Below are 19,363 nucleotides of genomic sequence, written 5' to 3'. Positions count from 1 at the left end.
ATTATTGTACTTTTTGAATTTGTGATTTTTTAACATCGGCGCCATGAGTTTATTTAAAGTTAGTAATATGGTGGCAGGCTCTTTTACAAGAGTAATATCGTAATCAAAGTACTTTGTAAAAACTTTATTAAACTGTACTATATCTTATACATGAAACCTATTGATTAGTTCAGAGATTTAGAAAAAAAAATATTAAATGTTCTGTCCTTCAGTAAACAAAACTTAATATGTTTTCATTTTTGACTTGATCTTGTCGTAACACCGTTTCCAAATGTTTGAATATCATATTTTCTTGTTTGCACCAGAAATGGGAAAACGCAGATAGTGTCTTTTTCAGAGTTGTAATAATACATTCAAATTACTTCTGTTTCTCGACATCTTTACAATGAGGTACACTTATATATAGTATTACAATTTATTTATGCATGTTTATATAATGTATATATATGTGAGTATTTGAAATGGAGAAATTGACAACAGAATTTCTTGTTAATTCAGGTTTACCAATCTCGTTTCTATGATGTTTTCGCCATTCACATAAAAATAAATAAAAAAGATGGTTCGTGGATCACGTCGCACAGCAGCAAAAAGAAAAAAAAAAAAGAAAAAAGTGCTCAGCACATTTAGGTCTTGAGTGCACTAAAAGATTGACGGGTGGATTGTACTTTGTCTAGCTGTCTTCTCTGTAGTCTTTCAATCAGTTCAAAAATTAAGGACAGATATCTACAGATAATTCCTGCAAAAAGCCAAAAAGAAAAACAAACATTTGAAGTGAATTTTATCTTTTTTTTAACCTTCAAACTATCACATGACTGGGCGAGAAACCTGGAAGTACATCTGTAGTTTTTACTTATTTCTGTGTGTATACTCGCCGTTGCGTTGTAATTCTGTGATTGCGTGGATTGTAAGCCTACGTTTATTGGTAGATTTATCAAATGTTATATAAAACTCCGTGAAATCTGCTGTCGAGTAATTGGTATTCCTAGTGCGCTTGAATTCAATGTAATAAAAGGGTTAATTATAAGAAGTTGTGAATGAATAAGGTGTGGACGAAGGTTGTGAATGCATGTCACACCTAACACTAATTAGCACCAATCTGCCTGAAGGCTTCAATTTCTAAGATATAAAAGAAAATCGTGATACAGAATTTCAAAAGCATTCGATCATGTGACTCAACTTTGAACGAATGCCTTTCACATAGATCAACAACCTTTTAAGTATAGTGTAGAGGTCAGTGTACTGTACACTGAGAGGCGGAAATCCTTTTTAATCCGTCTCAGTATAACCTTCTGAAGGTCAAATTGCTTAAATATTTTTCAGCGCTCGTTTATTAAAAATGTATACTGAGATTCGGTATGTGCCTCTCAGGTGTTTAGTTCCTGACAATATAAACAGACATTAAATGAACTCTTTTCAACCTTTTCGGTTTCTTGAACTACCTGTCTTGCTTGTGTGAGGGTGGCGGTTGTAATATGTAAGTATGTAACTACTCCTGGAGAGGGAATTATTAGAATCATTCAAAATTGAATGACATTGAAGTAAACGTTGTATCATGAAAAAAAAAAAGCGTTTTTAAACTGTATATATGTGTGTGTGTATACGTATGTGCGTGATGTAAAGATAGGATGGTTATTTCTTGAACTAACTTATGTTTTTTCCTTGCGATAATTCAACAACACATTTCAAGACAGTTTAAATTTATTACTCACAATCTGTTGTTTTAAACTTAACGACTGCCTTGCATTTTAAATAGTTGTTCATTTTCTGTGGATCAGAGGTAAGTTTGTGGACTTACAACTTTTGCGCTGAAAAATAAAGAAACCAAACTTTCAGGTTAATAATGTTTCGACAATAGGACTTGTGTACTTATTTTTGTTATACACCATAAATTTGGACTATATTACATCTCTCCCCCTCCCTCAGTTTTCGATACCCCTGATGGACCGAGCACAGATAGCTAACGTTTTGTGTAGCTTTGTGTTTAACACCCAACAAACAAACAAAAGTTTGACTTTTTAAAAATTTATTTACGTCAATTAGCTATGAAATGTGAAGTTAGGGTAAACTATGGAATTTTTGACGGATTATACGCTAACGAAGTTATAAGTAAAGGAAAATTTAATATATTGTTTAAGGCTCATTTTAAGATGTTTTAGTTTAAAAAATATTTTTGTGATATTAACACGAAAGGATTTTTTTCCTATTTCGTGGATTCATTTTCGTGGTTTACTTTAATGGATCCGTAACTTCATTACATTGGATTCATTTTCGTGGTTTACTTTAATGGATCCGTAACTTCATTACATTTATGTATTACTCGGACAAATTTTAACAAACCAATCATTTCTTTGTTTGTAATAAAGCGAGACCACATTGAACTATCAGCTGTGCCCACCGCGGGGAATCGAACTCTGGATTCTATCGTCGTAAGTCCGTAACTTATCGCTGTCCCACTAGGGGTCCAATCATTTGGATAATCGTCCGTAACAGCTCCTTTCAAAGCGTCAAAAATATTATTGAAAATCCTTCTGAAAATTAAAAGTTGCACTGTTGAAGATAGATAAGTAGGAACCTCGTATCCAATAAAAAATGTTATAAATGTTGTCAAATGAGTGGCCGTTATAATTGTTTGAAACTTCAGTTTGAATGGGGCTGCGTGTGGCTCAGTGGCTTATGTAACTGAGAGTTCATGGTTTGCCTGCTGTTGACACAAAATTGTGAACCTGACGATGACCGAAGAAGGTTGAAACTTCGCTCCTCTACATAGTGTTTTTTCTATCCATATCAGCCGTTTTTTACATATATGAAATTGCGCTCTGCACTTTGGGACCACGGATACATTACATAAGTTATATTCAGATTCCACTATTTGGGACCGCGAATACATTATATAAGTAATATTCAAATCTTGCTATTTACGATCGCAGATACATTATATAAATGATAGTCAAGTCCCACTATTTCGGACTGCATATATATATATATATATGTAATGGTCAAATTCTACTATTTGGGATTGCGGATACATTATATATAAGTAATGGTCAAATTCTACTATTTGGGATTGCGGATACATTATATAAATGATAGTCAATTCCCTCTATTCAGTTAGAGTAGTCTAATAATTGATAAAGAGAGCTATTAAAAGCTGACTTCCCTCTAGCCATGTACTTAAAAATTAGGTAGCCTTTTTTTGTGCGCGAAAATTCTGAAACAAATAACCATATGGTGAACATTTTAAAGTATGTATATAGATAGTTATATTTATATAAATGTTTTGTTTTTTAACATTACTGGGGGAACATTTTTTTTTCTGTAACGGTGTTATTTACATCTTTCATTTGTTCTAAATAAGAAAAGTGGAAACAGAAAACTTCGTATGTTTATTACTCGTTAAATTTAAATATATATGTTTATTTATTTTATAGGGCAGTTATTTATTTTAGTAGTGTTAATTTTTTTGTTTAAGATTAAATTTAAACATTATTAATAAAACCGTCCTGTTCTACTTCACTTTTAACGACAAACTGATATGTATTGGTTATTTTCCATGCCAGCTATAATGAGTAAGTAGTTGAACTTTGTGTGTGTGTGTTAATGAAGTTGCTGTTCCATTTGAACGTATGGTTTTGTTCTTTTCTCCACCACCTTTCTAATAAAGATAATTTTGTATTTATTTCTGTCCTAACTTATTTTCATGTGTCAAGTTTTTATGTAGTGATGGGATCAGTTCTTTTGTATTTGTCCTTCATCTATATGAAATATTATTTCTCTTTCAACAGCCACATAACACATCATGGTATTTCTATCACCTACTCTCTATCATCCATTTAATAACGTTTCCTGTAACGACTGAATTTTTTCTTTACCGCTTGCATGTCAAAATGTCATATGAAATATTATCTCGTTATGGTATTTCCGACACGCATATACTGTACTGAAACGGATACTGTGGCTGACGTTAAAATCCATTTTAATATGGTAAGCTACGTTAAAGATACTGATCATAATCCACTTACGGATAAACACATATACAGTGTGTGCATTTACAGAGAGTAGAGAAAAAGATTATTATAATTCTGAAAATTCTGAAGTGTTCTTAATACACGTAAGAGAAAACAAAAACTAACTTTCAACAAACCGGTAAAAAAGAAAAATGTGTTTGTGATTCAGAACATAAGTGCTAGTAGTGCAAGTAATGTTGCTCATACATAGTATGTGTGTTTGAGTGCGCGTATATAGCATGTTTATGTATGAAATTGGAATTACCAAATGCTTTCAAGAGAGCTGTCTTTGATTAGTTGTGTTTAATTCTAGAATTCAATATAAGGATCTGACCCCATTGACCTTTAAAAGCATTTTTTAAAACTGTTTGTGAGGTTCTTACGACACAAGCTACACAAAACATGTAAAGAAAAAATATTATAATTTTAATTAATTTCACTAATTACTCAGACTTCCCTTTTTATCTGAAACAGAAACTGAACGATTTCACCCTTTTTTGTTGTTGTTTTTGCATCTCTTTATCGATTATTTGTACCGAGCGTTGTAACAGATAAAACACAGAATTACTAGGTTTGAGATTATACGTAGAACACGAGTCTATAATAGGAACGTTAAGCTACCAATGTGTATAAACCAGAAGTCCTTTGTATTTCACTGTGACATCTAAATTTTGAAATACCAGAACTCACTAGATTTAACCATATATTTTACATTACTACAATTGGAATTCACTAGGATAAAATATGTAACTCAAAAGAATACATATACTACCACAAATCAAAATTCAACACGTTAAACTGCAGTACATCAAGTTATTATAAAAAAATTAGCGTTCCCATATACCATCAGAAATTAATATTTATGCCAGGTATTTTAGTAAGAAAAACTGTAACTAACAATGGTATTGAAAATCACAGTTCATTACATTCTTTCGTGTTTAAAGTTAGGAAATATATTTTTCAACAGTGGTATTTTAAACAACCACAAGACACGATTCATTAGATCAAATTTTGTATTTATATAAGTACAAATTACAAAGCTATTTTAATCATTATATCAAAAGTAATACAAGAGTATAGAAATATGTAAACTACCTGAAATATTATTTTCTAGTTTTGTCTAATATCTAAGCAACACCAAATTAAAACGGACTTGCCTAGATCACCGAAAATTTTTAAAAAATGACAACATTTATTTAATTGTTTTCCTTAAATTCTAAATGTTAACAAGTGACAAGCTAATATAAAAGTTTGGATAATTTCAATAAGAAATCCCTATCACATCAAACATGCTCGCCCTTCCAGCCGTGGGGTGTTATAATGTGATGGTCAATCCCACTATTCGTTGGTAAAAGAGGAACCCAAGAATTTGCGGTTGGCGGTGATGACTAATTGTCTTCCCTCTAGTCTTACACTGCTAAATTAGGGACGGATAGCGCAGATAGCCCTCGTGTAGCTTTGCGTGAAATTCAAAACAAACAAACACAAATCTACGTAATGGCTATTTCTGATGTTTCTAAGAAACTAACCCGGAATTTTAGCATTACGTCTTCAAGCTTACCACTAAAACAACCGCCATGGAATATAATTAAAGGGAGTTAATAATTACCATATATATATATATACACACTTTTAATTATGTTTGTGAATGTGTGAGCTTATGGCTTTCTTTACAGAAAGTAAACCAACATTGGAATATTGGACAATGTGATCCGGTTGAAGTATTGTGTTGCACGATCTAAATGAGTACACTTAGCAATCATTCTGTTATTCTGTCACGAGCTTCATCAGTCATCATTCGTTGCCACTACAATTAGTTTTAAAATGTACTCATATATATTTAGTTTTGTGATATTGGAAGATATTAAACTTTCAGAAAAACTGTACTGTGATCAATCCCATACATTTCATGACTTCTAACGAATGATAACTTGCTATAGTAAATATAAAAATTGTTGAAAGTATTCTGACTTTTAATTTAAAATTATCCCTTTGTGCCACAGCAGTCGTGCTTACACATAAAGTATGTATAGACAGTATGTATGGTGACTAACAAGACATACAGGACCTAAAGACAGTATGTATAGTGACTAACAAGACTTACAGAACCTAAAGAAAGCAGTATGTATTGTGACTAACAAGACTTACAGAACCTAAAGAAAGCAGTATGTATAGTGACTAACAAGACTTACAGAACCTAAAGAAAGCAGTATGTATAGTGACTAACAAGTCTTACAGAACCTAAAGACAGTATGTGTGGTGACTGACTTCACAAAGAGATTTGATAATAATCTCGTCATTTTAGTTACAATGTACCATTTCATTGTAAATATATATATCACTGTTAAGTGTCTACATATCTTTTGTGTTGGGGCGGATGCAGAATGTTGTAAGTCTTTGTGGTGAAAATATTTGAAACTCTTTCTATTGAATTCAGTAATTTTGGTTCAAAACGATTTTTTCTTAACATTGTAATCCATTAAAGTTTTTTCTATCTTACCAACATGTCGCCACCTACCGGTGTTATTTACTCCCTCGATGTTGATAAAGTGGCGACGAGTTCAGTGAGGACTGGTATGAGGACTGGTAATTCAAGATAGAATTTTGTGGACTTCTGAATTCCTGACCAATTACTGAGACTACTTCGAAAGCCGCCATACGTGTCTCAGTATTTACAAAATAAACAAAAACAACAGTGGTTGGCATGGTCAAAAGTTACTAAAGTGAATGCAGACTGTTTTACTAACCTTATACGCACTGATGTATTTGATGGCTTAGATCGATTCAGTGATTGCTCTTGCGTGATCGTGATTTTTAACAAATTTCTTGAATATATGGTGTTCTAAAACAGTACATTTAAAGTTTCATTCGTCGTAAGAGTGAAAAATAAGAGACGAATATTTATATTTATGAAGTCAAAGCAGTAAATGGTTATTTAATAATTAACTAAGTAGATAATGTTAAATATATTTACGACAAATACAGTTTATTCGGTGTGTGTGAACGTTTGTAGCATGAGCACGGGTTGTAAGCGATGATTAGTAAAGAATACGCGATTTTAGTCTTAAATCACATTACAACCTCGAGCGGATCTGCTGTTGTGCTTTGCTTTATTTATGTGGGGTGAACAACTCTATTGATAGGGGTTAACGTATACATACATACGTGGAGCTCGGATATGTGGAAATATCTATACGTATAAAGACATATGTGCTTTAACAAATTGATGGGTAAGGACTACAAATCAGCGACCTTGAACCATGAAATCATGTACATCATTACATTCCTAAATGTAAATACAAGACACACGTACTGTCTTCAGGGCTGGGAACTATTCAACATGGTGTACAGATCTATCTAGAGTAGGCGCTAGTTCCTCAAGTTGGGCTGAAGGCGACGATCTCGACTTTGAAAGGTTAGTCCTCTGGTTTGTTCCCTGACCCTAATTTGTGTAGATGCATTAATGATAATATGCAGTATAAACCCGTAATCAAAACAATGCGCATGCTCTTCCTTCGAAGGCGTGTTTGAAGCGTTGTGGAAGACAATCTATTTTGCAGAATCAGAAACTGGGCTTAATTTACTATACGTTGCATAAGTAATAAACATAAGGTTCTGAATTTCCTAATAACCGGTCTTATACAAGTTGGTATGAATGTTGAATGACTGTATGTGATAGCTGCAGTAATGTGCCATCTGACAAACAAGGGTATTTAATTAAAACAAGTTTTATGTCTTATTCAGCCGTTTATTGATTGGTTATAGCCGCAGCTGCGCCTATTTATTTATGTATATATAGAAACTCGAGGTGTTGTCTTGAGATGAAACTTGAACCATACATTATCTGAAAGAAAATTACGATACTTTATTTGTATAGACATCTTTATGCAGATTTTAACAACAAGTAATAAGTTCTGAATTAATTACGGCCACAAATAGAAAATATCTTGTTCATTGGTAAAGACCATTTAAGTGTAGTATTTAAGCAGTTAAGTTAGCCAGAATAATACACTGACTCTATTATCATTTAAAACTGTAAACAAAAACACATAAACGTGGCCTAATCTTCTTCATTCGTATAACCGATCGTGAAAGTACCCTATTTAACGCCTTGTAAGACGCACTTTTTTTTTAAATACCTTGAAAAATTCCCATGCGTCTTCCAAGACAAAAATGATGGCTTAAGGCAAGAGGTCAGTTTAGGGTCACTCAAAATGGCTTCTCATACACATCGTAGTCTCATTACTGACCAATTACAAGTATTTTCAATAACATAAAACATTCAATTTAACTAATATTGTCGATATACTATGAAGAATATGATGTATTTGACTGTATTCACTCAATAGGTTGAAAAAAGTCAAGGCTGCATCAAGGTGTTGGTTGTTGATTCAAAATATTTTTCTTAGAATTGTCTTTCCAAAATTAGGGTGCGTCTTCCATGATGTAGCGTATTACAAGGTGTAAAATATGGTAATAATACCGTTGTAATGGTTTTACTAGGAGCAAAGTTATTTATAATCCATATTGTTATCTTTATTTTACTTTGTATCAGTGTGCTAATTTCTTTTAATAACTGTTATCTTTATTTTACTTTGTATCAGTGTGCTAATTTCTTTTAATAACTGTTATCTTTATTTTGCTTTTTATCAGTGTGCTAATTTCTTTTAATAACTGTTATCTTTATTTTACTTTGTATCAATGTGCTAATTTGTTTTAATAACAAACATTTTTTTAACGCATAGTTTACACTAAGTAATGCTGTACTATTTTAATACAACAAAAAATATTGGTTCTCTGATTATCCGTGGAAACGCCTATTTCATATACGTAGATGTTAATTAATCGTCCTGTTTCCTGTATAATATCACCAAGCATCCTGTTCAGTCAGAGTATGCAATTTTACCCAGTTGTTGATCTGATATCTGTTTTTGGTATCTTCAAGTCGAAAGTCATATTTGATACTTTTATTTGTTTGTTTATTTTTTATCTAATTTGCCCTCTTATCTCTTATATAATTATAAATGATATGCGCACACTATTTAAGAACTCTAGTTAATTCATTTAGAAATTTGTTTTCACGTAGGTTGTTTTCATCATTGGAACATAATAGAAACTTTAAAGGAAACTTTGGACATCACAATTGGCATCATATCCTATTAGGCTTTATCTGTATGTTGATGTGTATTATTTTATATTCAAATTATTAATAGTTATATGGAAGTTGTTTTTTTTTTTTACATTGAAGGTCATATCGATACTTGTGTACATAAACAGACAAATCTCTATTTGCATTAAAATCGCACTTAAAAGAAATGAATAATCGGTTTTATGATGAATTATCACACTTAACGAACAAGATTTTGCTGCATGTTTTCCAAAGGTCAATAGTTTTGTTGTTTCTGTGTAATAAAAATAACTGTCAGGTGTGTGGTTTTTGTGATTGAAACCAATCCTGACAGAAATGGATAGGGTTGCCATCGCAACTGTTTGAGACTTTTACAGAACTCACTCTACCAATAACACTGCACAACAATTTTTTTGAAACGTTTTGCTTCCTGAAAAGTTTTTGCTGATTGTGACAGGTGGGTATGCACAAATATAGTTTTGGTTTTGCTTCATCACGTAGGAACTCTGAGAAATAGACAGTTAACTGTTTAACGGCAATAACGTATTTAATTGCATTTATATTTCTAATACACTATTAAGTTCAACATAATTAAAAGTGTTTTGCTCTTGATTTTCTTTTGTATTTAATGTCCGGTGCATCACGTTGCACTGCCCAACAGTAGTCAGCAAGCATTGACGGATTCCAGTTGCCTTGATATCGATTTTCCATTGTAGCAATGTCCTGGTGAAACCAAGATTTAGATGAAACGGTACGTGATGGACAAATTTGGATGTGATTTTCGTGATCAGCAGCCAAACATCTATAAGGAACACCCAACAGTGTTCAAGAAGCAAAAACTTTGTTGTGCAGTGTAATTATACAATGACTTAATTAATTATAGTGCTAGAGTTGAATATGACTGTTTCCTTGTTCAAACCACCCAGTGTTAAAGTTTCTGCTTTATTTTACATCGGTACCTTTATGGCTAGTTTGTTATAAGAGAGAAAAACGTTAATAAAAAGAGTAGTGTGGTATCATATGTCCACTGCAGGTACAGCGGTAAGTCTACGGATTTATAACGCTAATATGAGGGGTTCGATTCCCCTCGGTGGATTCAGCAGATAGCCCAATGTGGCTGTACTATAAGAAAACACACACATTATATTATATACAGAAAGATACATTTATGTATAATTTACTTATATGATGGAATTAGCTGTTTGTTGTCCAATTTGCTACAAATATTTTCTCCCTGTTGTATCTTGCAAAACGGTTCTCTATGATGGATTGTGCTCCCCCCGCGACACAACGGCATGTCTGCGAGCGTACAGCGATAGAAACCGGGTTTCGATACCCGTGGTGGGCAGATCACATATGACCCATTGTGTAGCTTTGTGCTTAATTACAAACAAACAAACAATGATTGGTTGCTTTTTAGTAACACAGCCAATCTTGCAGAACTAGGCAAGCAGTTGCTCGCAGTCTAGACTAATAATATCTTACTTGTCTTTAGATATATATACTTTTATATTTAATTTCGAAAGTCAAGCAACAATCCAAGTTCAGTGTTATCGTTGTCAGTATTTATAACAATAGAAATACATGCTGCGCATGGCGTGGCTACCCACTGCTTGAGTGTCATTCGTTCTTACTAACAAAGGGGAAAAATGAAATGACTATAAAACTCGTAAACGTTGGAAAATAAACATGTTAAGACCGTTAAGTGATTTTGAAATTTCTTTGAGACGTACCCAAGAACCTGAGAAAGGTTTATGGTTATCACAGTTCAGAAAGTTGGAATATTTTCGTTACGGACGAACGTAATTGTATAAAATATGTTTCAAGACTTAACGCGATTTCTCTCCCTAAAAACACTTATAAACTCATCTGGCGAATAGCATATTTATAACATTGCTTAGGAAACGTATGTCAGTATTTCCACTGTACGGTGAGCTTTTGATCTACGTCACACGTTTCACAGATGTTTCATCTTGCTGTTGATACTTTCACACCTATCATAAAATATCCTTTCTATGAGCCAAGACTTATCTGTAGATGAAAACTCCTATTGAAACCTTTAATGATAAATCCAGCTCGCATACTGTATCCGTTTATCAAAATCATACACATTTTTAACCACATTTTTCTCAAGAAATAAGTGTGGATTGGTAATTAAAATTATATAACTAAGTTATGAGAAACATGACTCAGAGCCATGGGCTGTCTGAGATTGGACGTATTTTAACGATAACGATTGGTCGACATTGACCGAAAGAGAGCTATGGAAAGAACAAAAGGTTGACTGTTGAGTAAAAGGGTAGAGTGACCCTGAAGTTTAAAACAACTTTATATAAACTAACGTCATAAACTTTCATGTTTCTTAAACGATACTGTTCATCCCTCTTATAGAAAGTTTGAAACCAAAGTTCAGTTCACTTGACGTGCGGTTGACATATCTGGTTTAACTCCGAGTGATATTTCTTAGTTAACAAGTTACGCTGCTGTGCCAACATATTTAGATTAGGACTACGAGGGTACAGTTTTTCACTCTCTTTTGATTAATCTGTTTCGGCTTCGTGATCTTAAATTAACTTTATTTGATCCTGTAAGTGCATGATAAGTGGATATGTTTTGTTTTTGTTTTCTAAATGATAGATATAATGAATTTAAAGTTAATACACTTTTAGAAATCAATTAAAATGTTGTAGACGTACACTTCCAATATGTTGCAGCGGCTTGTAATTTTTATAGTATTTTTTGTTATCTCTTATAAATCTAGTATTAGAATATTTTGTTGTCTTTCACAATTTGTAGTATATACTGGAGTGTGTAAATTTTGATAAAAGTTAAAAAAACGACCTCTACACTCCAGATAAATATGAAATAATATATTTTTATTTAAACATTTGCGACTTCTTCAGGATTAATATACATAAATTAAAATCTTTTCTTAACTTTTATCAAAACAGTATTAGAATTGAAGCTGCTGTATCAGTATGTGTATGTGAAATATTAAATATTTGTTAATACAATGACTGATATTTTGTGAAACACGTGAGAACACTAATAGACGAATAGGCATGCTTCAACACATGTATAAATCTGAAATATTGTGACATTTCATAAAGAATGGAACTATTATTACTCCAATGCTAAAGTAACAAATAATAAAAAAGACATTTTGTGAGAGTTGAATGATGTAGGGATGGCAGTAGAAAAATAATGCAAACGAGAATATAGGGATTATGCAGCTATTCATAGATCAACCCTTATGACTTTCAATATTAAAATTTAATGTTACACTGTAAGATGCACGAGTACAAAATTGTTACATGGTCTTTCAGTGAGACCGACCTCGTAGCAAAAGTATGTAGCATTCTGTAATAATCATGACATATTTTGACTCAAATTGATTTTCCTTGCACATAAGTCCTAGGCTCTTAGTTATACTACATTGATGGTTACCTTGACATTATCATGATATATAAACTTCATACCAATAATCAGGAATAAATAACTTTCAAATGCAGTAATACTAAAGTCAAATATGCATTTTACAGTGTAACATTAAATTTTGATATTGTAAATCGTCTAGGGATGATCTGTTTATATAATCCCTATATTATTCTGTGCATTCGATTTGGCACTTCCATTCCTACATCATTTTACTTTTACAAAATATTTTATTAGTTATTTTGCGTGTACCATTCAGTAGCTCAGCGGTATGTCTGCGGACTTGCAATACTAACAGTGGAGTTTCGATTCCCGTGGTGAGCATAAAACAGATAGTCCACTGTGTTTAATTTCAAACACACAAACAAACAAACTTGTTTTGTGACTTTTACTCCTGACAGAAAGTGTATTCTGTGAGTGTGTATACTATTCAATTTAGTACTGTATGTCTTGATTTTTTTCTTCACGCCATACATAATATAGAGGTTAGCTCTCTAAAGACACCGACTGTATAGTGTGAAAAACACTGAGTATTCTACTTGTTACAGTCATCTAATTGTCATCTGTTATTGGTTAGTAATTCCTGTTTAATCCTGTACTCTACTTAAGACTTTTAGAGAAACACCAGATTTCTATTTAAAAAAACTAAACAAAACTAATTTCAAGGGTTAATAATGACATTATGACACATAAAGTATATTTAGGTTTAGGTGATAAACTAGTTGTGGAGTTATTTGGACTGAAACAACAAGAAGAAAGATGAACAATTTGGTAGGTTGGCCACTTTCTGATTTGGTATCTTGGCGATGGTTTCTTGCCTTGTTTTGGTGTTTGTTGGGTAAAGAAACAAATTAAAGTGAGTGGCAATCATCTTTTAAAGTAAAACTGTCATATTTGTATTATACCTATTGAGTACCTTGGTCATCCTTACATATAAAGTTTACCGACTCTATGATAAGGCATCTGACTCATATGATAAGTGAGCTATCAAGACAAAAATAGGGTAATATAGAAAAGCAATCTAAACAACTGATTTCATTGTATCACAATAGTGATACAAGAAGTACAAGTCTTAATATACACATATTCTTTCTTTTTACTTTTAGACAATTGGTAGTCCATAGCATCCTCGAAACATTACGTGTAGCTGTTAACAATGAAGTAGACGTTGATCGTATTGTGGCTGTCTTGCATAAGGTTGCTGATGATAGTGGTAAGTGTAGTGGTTTTATTTAATTAACTAGCCCAGTATGCTTACTGAATATCGTATTTAGCGGTATCAAAGTGTCTTGATGATTCGCATCTAGCTCAGCTATTCTTTAAGCTTGATTTCAAAGAGCTTTACGAGAAAAAATCATCTTGTAATAAAGAAGACCGACTTACATTTGACTTTTAAGACGTATTTTTATAGACAGATGATAATTTTTGAATGGTTTGTGAATGGGCATCACACAGAAACTGAAATTCAACATAATTTCTTTCTTTTTTAAACAGCGTTCAAGCTTCAAAGTATGTATACAGAGGTATCCCATAACACCGTTTCACACCTTCTTCTGGGAACACGAAACTAAGGAATTGTGTGACGATGAGTAAGCATTATACAAACATGTTACACATTATAACAGGAGAACAATTTTATTTTGGCAGTAGGGATGGATATCAAAACTTATCTCCACATCGAAAGCATATTTAAGTGTTCCCTTTAAACTATTAGTAGCAAAGACATGAATATCTTAACAAACATACATTTTTGACAATAAATCATGTATTTTATAACCGAGATCTACAGTGAACTTCATGTTATACTTTGTGATGGAAAAACAAAACAAATATATATAAATTACTATATTTTTTCGTCAGAAATACCACAATCTTTCAGAAATCGTTTACTTAGCTCTAGAGATATTAAACAATATAAAACTATTTCTTCAAGTATGGCGGTGAATGAGACACTCAAACAGATTGAAGCAGTAAATTGCTTTACAGCACAGTTATGTCATTTATTAGCATCGTATCATTAAGTTTATGAAACAAATGTTTATTTGAATTACGTATATGATTGTTTCTTAGTATTTACGTAAGTGGTCTCTAGTTAGATGTTTTTTTGTGGAATACGAGAAGACTACAGTTGTACCTGAATGGTCTGCTCTACTTCTAGTTAAACGTCAAGCTTATTAAATACTTTTTTTCATCTGCAAATGCACCTTGGTTTCGATAGTTCTGAAACCATGAAAATGCTTCGTTTCTGGGTTCGTAATAGTAGTAGAACGAAGTTTGTTGGCTTGGAAGCCCTAAATATCATACCCTTCATTTTTAACTCATTTTTTTAGGATAACTCGATTGATTAGGTACAGTGACTACAGGTTGGTTATATAGTTCAGAAAATCATTTTATGTAGCTATTGAAACTTCGTCTAGATTATTTTTTAAGTACAACTTGTTTACTAAAAGACAAGCCAAGAACTGAAGTTTCAGGCCCATCGTTCTTAATATCCTTATTTTCTAAAGATATTATTATTTGACCGATAAATGTTTAGATTACTTAATGTTGGAAACGACTGGAATACTAAATGTAAATCATTTTTGTTGTGTTTGTTACTCACATAGAAATCCTCACACACACAATACATACACATCTCGGGTAGCATTGTACTGATACTATATGGTTTCAGAAATTGGAAAGTATGTGTATTTTGTTTATTTATAAGCATAAACAAGTTACTCTTTAAAAAAATTGTGTCACCATATTTATTACGTGGATCACACGAAGTTTTGTAAGCGAAAAAGCCACATTAAAGGATTTTGGTTTAAATTTCGCGCAAAGCTACACGAGAGCTATCTGCACTAGCCGTCCTCAATTTAGCAGTTGGAAGGCAGCTATTCATCACCACCTGCCGCCAACGCTTGGGCTACTCTTTTACCAACGAATAGTGGGATTGACCGTCACATTATAACGCTCCCACTGCTGAAAGGGCAAGCATGTTTGGCGTGATGGGGATTCGAACCCGCGACCTTCAGATTACGAGTCGAGTGCCTTAACCACGTGGCCATACCGGGCCCACATTAGAGGAATTTTAGTACACGTATTATTCATTCATTACTGAAGTATTGATATTTATTGTCTACCGATATACGTTTGAAAATGTTAGTGTAAAATTACGTGTCGAAAGATACATTTTGTGCGTTTAAACTTGTTTTATTACAACTAGTTTGTGAAGAAAACCAAAAACAGTCAGGTTACTTTTATTACTGTAAAGAACGACAGAATTATATAAATAAACACACGGAAAACATTCTGCGAATCAACGACAGTCACATGTTAATGTAGTTTGATTTATGCGAATAGAACAGTTTGAATTTTTAATTAGATACAGGAACAACTGGCACTATCATAGGCACTAATCCTTTTGTTTTAGGTCGTCATAGTTACGAGGTCGATCATTTGTAGTAACTTTTCTTTTCTACCTGAGTCAGCAGAATTAACAACTAAAACTCCTTGTTTCTTTCAAGATTTGAAGATATACCACGCTTAAGAGGAGCATTTATAAAAGTACCATTTCTTTTGTCTTACTAGAGCTTGCATATTAAGCTTTATTACATATCAATAGATTCATTGCCAACACATCATATTAGCTTTAACCTATTATAATACTGCAAGACAATACGCTTTAATTGGATTGTTTTGGAGATGAATAAAATATTACATAATCACTCTCACCTAATCACAAAAAAAGATATTAAATGAATTGTTGGCACGTTACCAGCGACAAAGATATTTGATAGAGAAAGCTAACAGTAAATTTGACTGGTAGGAATTTGCTGTAAAATAATGAAATAACAGTTATTGACAGCAATATTTCAATATGTTTAAATAACTTTTATTCTGATAACAGTATTAGAAACATCATGACTGGCTGGTAGTGTAATTTTTTTAAATACTTTGTTAGAGTTTCGATGAAAATCGTTTTTCTATTATGCTGTCTCCTGTCATTGTAGTCACCAGGTGAAGAGCACGGAATCGAAACCCGGTATCAAACACGGTCATCCTTTCAGTCATGAGGGCGTTATAAAGTAACAGTCAATCCAGCTATTCATTAGTAAAAACGTAGCCGAAGAGTTGGCAGTGGGTGTTGCCTTCCTTCTGATTGACAGTTCAAAATAAGGGACAGCAACAGATAGTTTAAGTATCTGCCACAAACAGGCCAAACAAACTCAGCATTGTTGATCGACAAACCAAATCTGCAAAGAGTAATAAATTATTTTGCCTAAAGTAACGAGATGTGTTAAACAACAGGAGTTACATGTTATAAATAATTAATATTGGTGATGAAATGCAATAACAGAACAGAAGCTATTCGCTTAAAAAATAAACCATTCAGCAATATTTGAGAAATACATTAAAACTATGCAAAAAAGAAAAAAAACTTTCCAAACCTGCAACGGTGTTTCAAAAATAAGTTTGTTTGTTTTGATTTAAGCACAAACCTACATAATGGGCTATCTGTGCTCCGCCCACCACGGGTATCGAAACCCGGTTTTTAGTGTGTATTCAAAAGAAGTAATCTACTTTTAACATCATTATTTAAAGAAAAGGTAATAATTTAAGGTGTTATGCTTACAAAAAAAGATTTCAAATATCCCTAGTGAACTAGTGTGAAGTGGTATTTTTAGTTGTGGTAAACACAATTTGTGTGTATGTGTGTGTTTTTACATGTGCTATGAGAGATATATCGAGAAGACTGATGCCAGATAAAGGATTGGAACATGCTTATATTCTTTAAACATGCAATAACCACACTGTTCATTGGGTGCACTTCGTGACAGGTCATGCATACTTTGAATATTTTGAACGAGTTATTAGTATATAACTTAAAAGAAACTCAATTGTAGCTCGTGAATATTTAATGAAAATGAACATATCACATTTCCCAGTTTCAGCAAGTGAGTGCACCGCATGGCCAGGTGGTTAAGGCACTCCACTCGTAATCTGAGGGTTGCTGATTGGAAGCCCTATTATACCAAATATGCTCGTCCTTTCAGCCGTGGGGGCGTCATAATGTCACGGTCAATTTCACTATTCGTTAGCAAAAGAGTAGCCCAAGAGTTGGCGGTGGATGGTGATGACTAGTTGCCTTACACTGCTAAATTAGGGACGGCTAGTGCAGATAGCCCTCGTGTAGCTTTGCGCGAAGTTCAAACACAAACAAACATTAAGTAAGTAAAGTGATAAACTTATTCATATATTCTCTAACTTACAATATTAATATCCACGTTACCGGTAAGTACACCTGTTCAGAATGTTTTCCGTTGTCGTTACATACGCTATATGAGGCCAGGCTCGGGTTCTGTGATGTTTGTATGGTGGGAAAGGGAGTTATCATCCATCAGAATTAAATCATTATAATGGCACCAGCGGAAAGAACTGACACTCGTTTCCTTTAACACCACCACACGACATTCAAGACATAATCCCTAATGACCCATATATCACTACGCTAACGAAAGATGCGTATTCCCATACCATTAGAATCCACCCACGAATCTGACTTGTTTAGCCACCGTGCAACCAGCATAGATTCTCTCAAGCTGTCTCACTTCACGACGACAACCTTGGCAGAAGTTTATCAGATTTTGTATATGAGAACGAACTGGACGACAAATTCTCTGGACTGCAACCTGAGAAGAATTTTCACCACACTTTAGTAAAGAGGAAACATTTCCTAGTACTCCATCTCTCTACATCGATATTGTCGAGCTGTGTTGGTCGCTCGGGGGTGAACTATACTCGCTATTATGGTGAACATGAACGTTTAGAGACCTCAAATGTTTGGTAATTCTGGGTCATGGTATTGTGTACAGACACTATTAAAATAAAATTGTAACAGTCCATAAGACAATTGCAGTACTTTTTCGTGTTTATGGCTTGTATGTTATGGTTATGCTGCAAGTTGTAATTTAGCTACAAGCAAATTGTGCAGAAACGTATTTTCAGTCACAAATTAATTTTTGTTGAGAGGGGTCGTTCGACTGAGCTGAAGGTTCTTAGAGGGGGGAGGGGGCCGTAATGTAGAGTTCCTGTAATAGCGGAAGAGCGATGCAGGGGCGGGCGGCACAGTCAGCGTTTGCATAGGGCGGCAAAACATGCCCCACTGGCTCTATGGTTGGGCATATATCGTGCTCCTTAAATAAAGTACTAAAGAATGTATTTGCAAATAACGCGTTGTTTCTCACGGTATAGCTCACTAACAGTTAACAAAGTGACAACTGTACAACGGGAAAAGCAAATGTATTAACTTATACATTTCATCTACAAGAGAGTCAATTATAACAGGTTAATAGAAACACAAAATTACGTGAAATGAATTGATGAGGCATGTTATTATGGCCAATCCTATGGATAGTGTCAAAAACTGCAGCTGAAAAGTTTTGTTGTTGTTGTTTTTTTACTTCTATACTCAGCTTTTAATTGAAATTTGTATGGGAAACACGTTCATTTGTTTTTATTTCCCGCGTTTTCTATATACATTCCTCTTTCAAGCGCCAGGTGTTACATTGTTACATTCATTAAGTAACAACGGAAACATTATGTGTAACAATTTTTAATTATATCTGTTACATCTTAATCCTTCTAAATAGATGTATTTTTGTTTTCGTATATTCAGTGAAATTTCACGCATGAAAAACTAATTGTTGCACTTCTAATATTTGGGAAATGATAACAAAATACGAATTTGTTTATCAATGTGAAATTGTTTACCATAAATGCTTTTGATGTGGGAACTTCAAAAAAAAAAAAA

General features: G+C 33.3%; 1 protein-coding gene and 1 long non-coding RNA gene across 24 annotated transcripts in view; one reads left to right on the top strand and one right to left on the bottom strand.

Annotated features, from left to right (window-relative positions):
* The window catches only part of LOC143249061 (serine/threonine-protein phosphatase 4 regulatory subunit 1-like), a 161,005-nt gene that overhangs the window by 79,408 nt on the left and 62,234 nt on the right, over nucleotides 1-19,363 (top strand). For 13 of the 23 annotated variants that reach the window (XR_013027530.1, XR_013027528.1, XR_013027529.1 and 10 more), the window contains exon 2: nucleotides 13,674-13,780. The exons of 4 other annotated variants lie outside the window; for them this stretch is intronic. The gene's annotated coding sequence lies outside the window, so the exon portion shown is untranslated. Of the gene's footprint in view, nucleotides 1-498; nucleotides 7,420-13,673; nucleotides 13,781-19,363 lie in introns of all 23 variants that reach the window. 6 more of the 23 variants (XR_013027555.1, XR_013027533.1, XR_013027549.1 and 3 more) reach the window with 2 other exon arrangements.
* On the bottom strand, nucleotides 14,187-18,702 carry LOC143249123 (uncharacterized). Its single transcript, XR_013027572.1, has 2 exons — nucleotides 17,823-18,702; nucleotides 14,187-16,805 (listed from the first exon to the last, which is right to left on the bottom strand). It is a non-coding gene; the product is annotated as an uncharacterized LOC143249123 (long non-coding RNA).

This window comes from Tachypleus tridentatus, chromosome 1 (assembly GCF_004210375.1).
Source record: "Tachypleus tridentatus isolate NWPU-2018 chromosome 1, ASM421037v1, whole genome shotgun sequence".
Taxonomy (NCBI): domain Eukaryota; kingdom Metazoa; phylum Arthropoda; class Merostomata; order Xiphosura; family Limulidae; genus Tachypleus; species Tachypleus tridentatus.
This window is presented reverse-complemented; position numbering and strand designations above follow the sequence as displayed.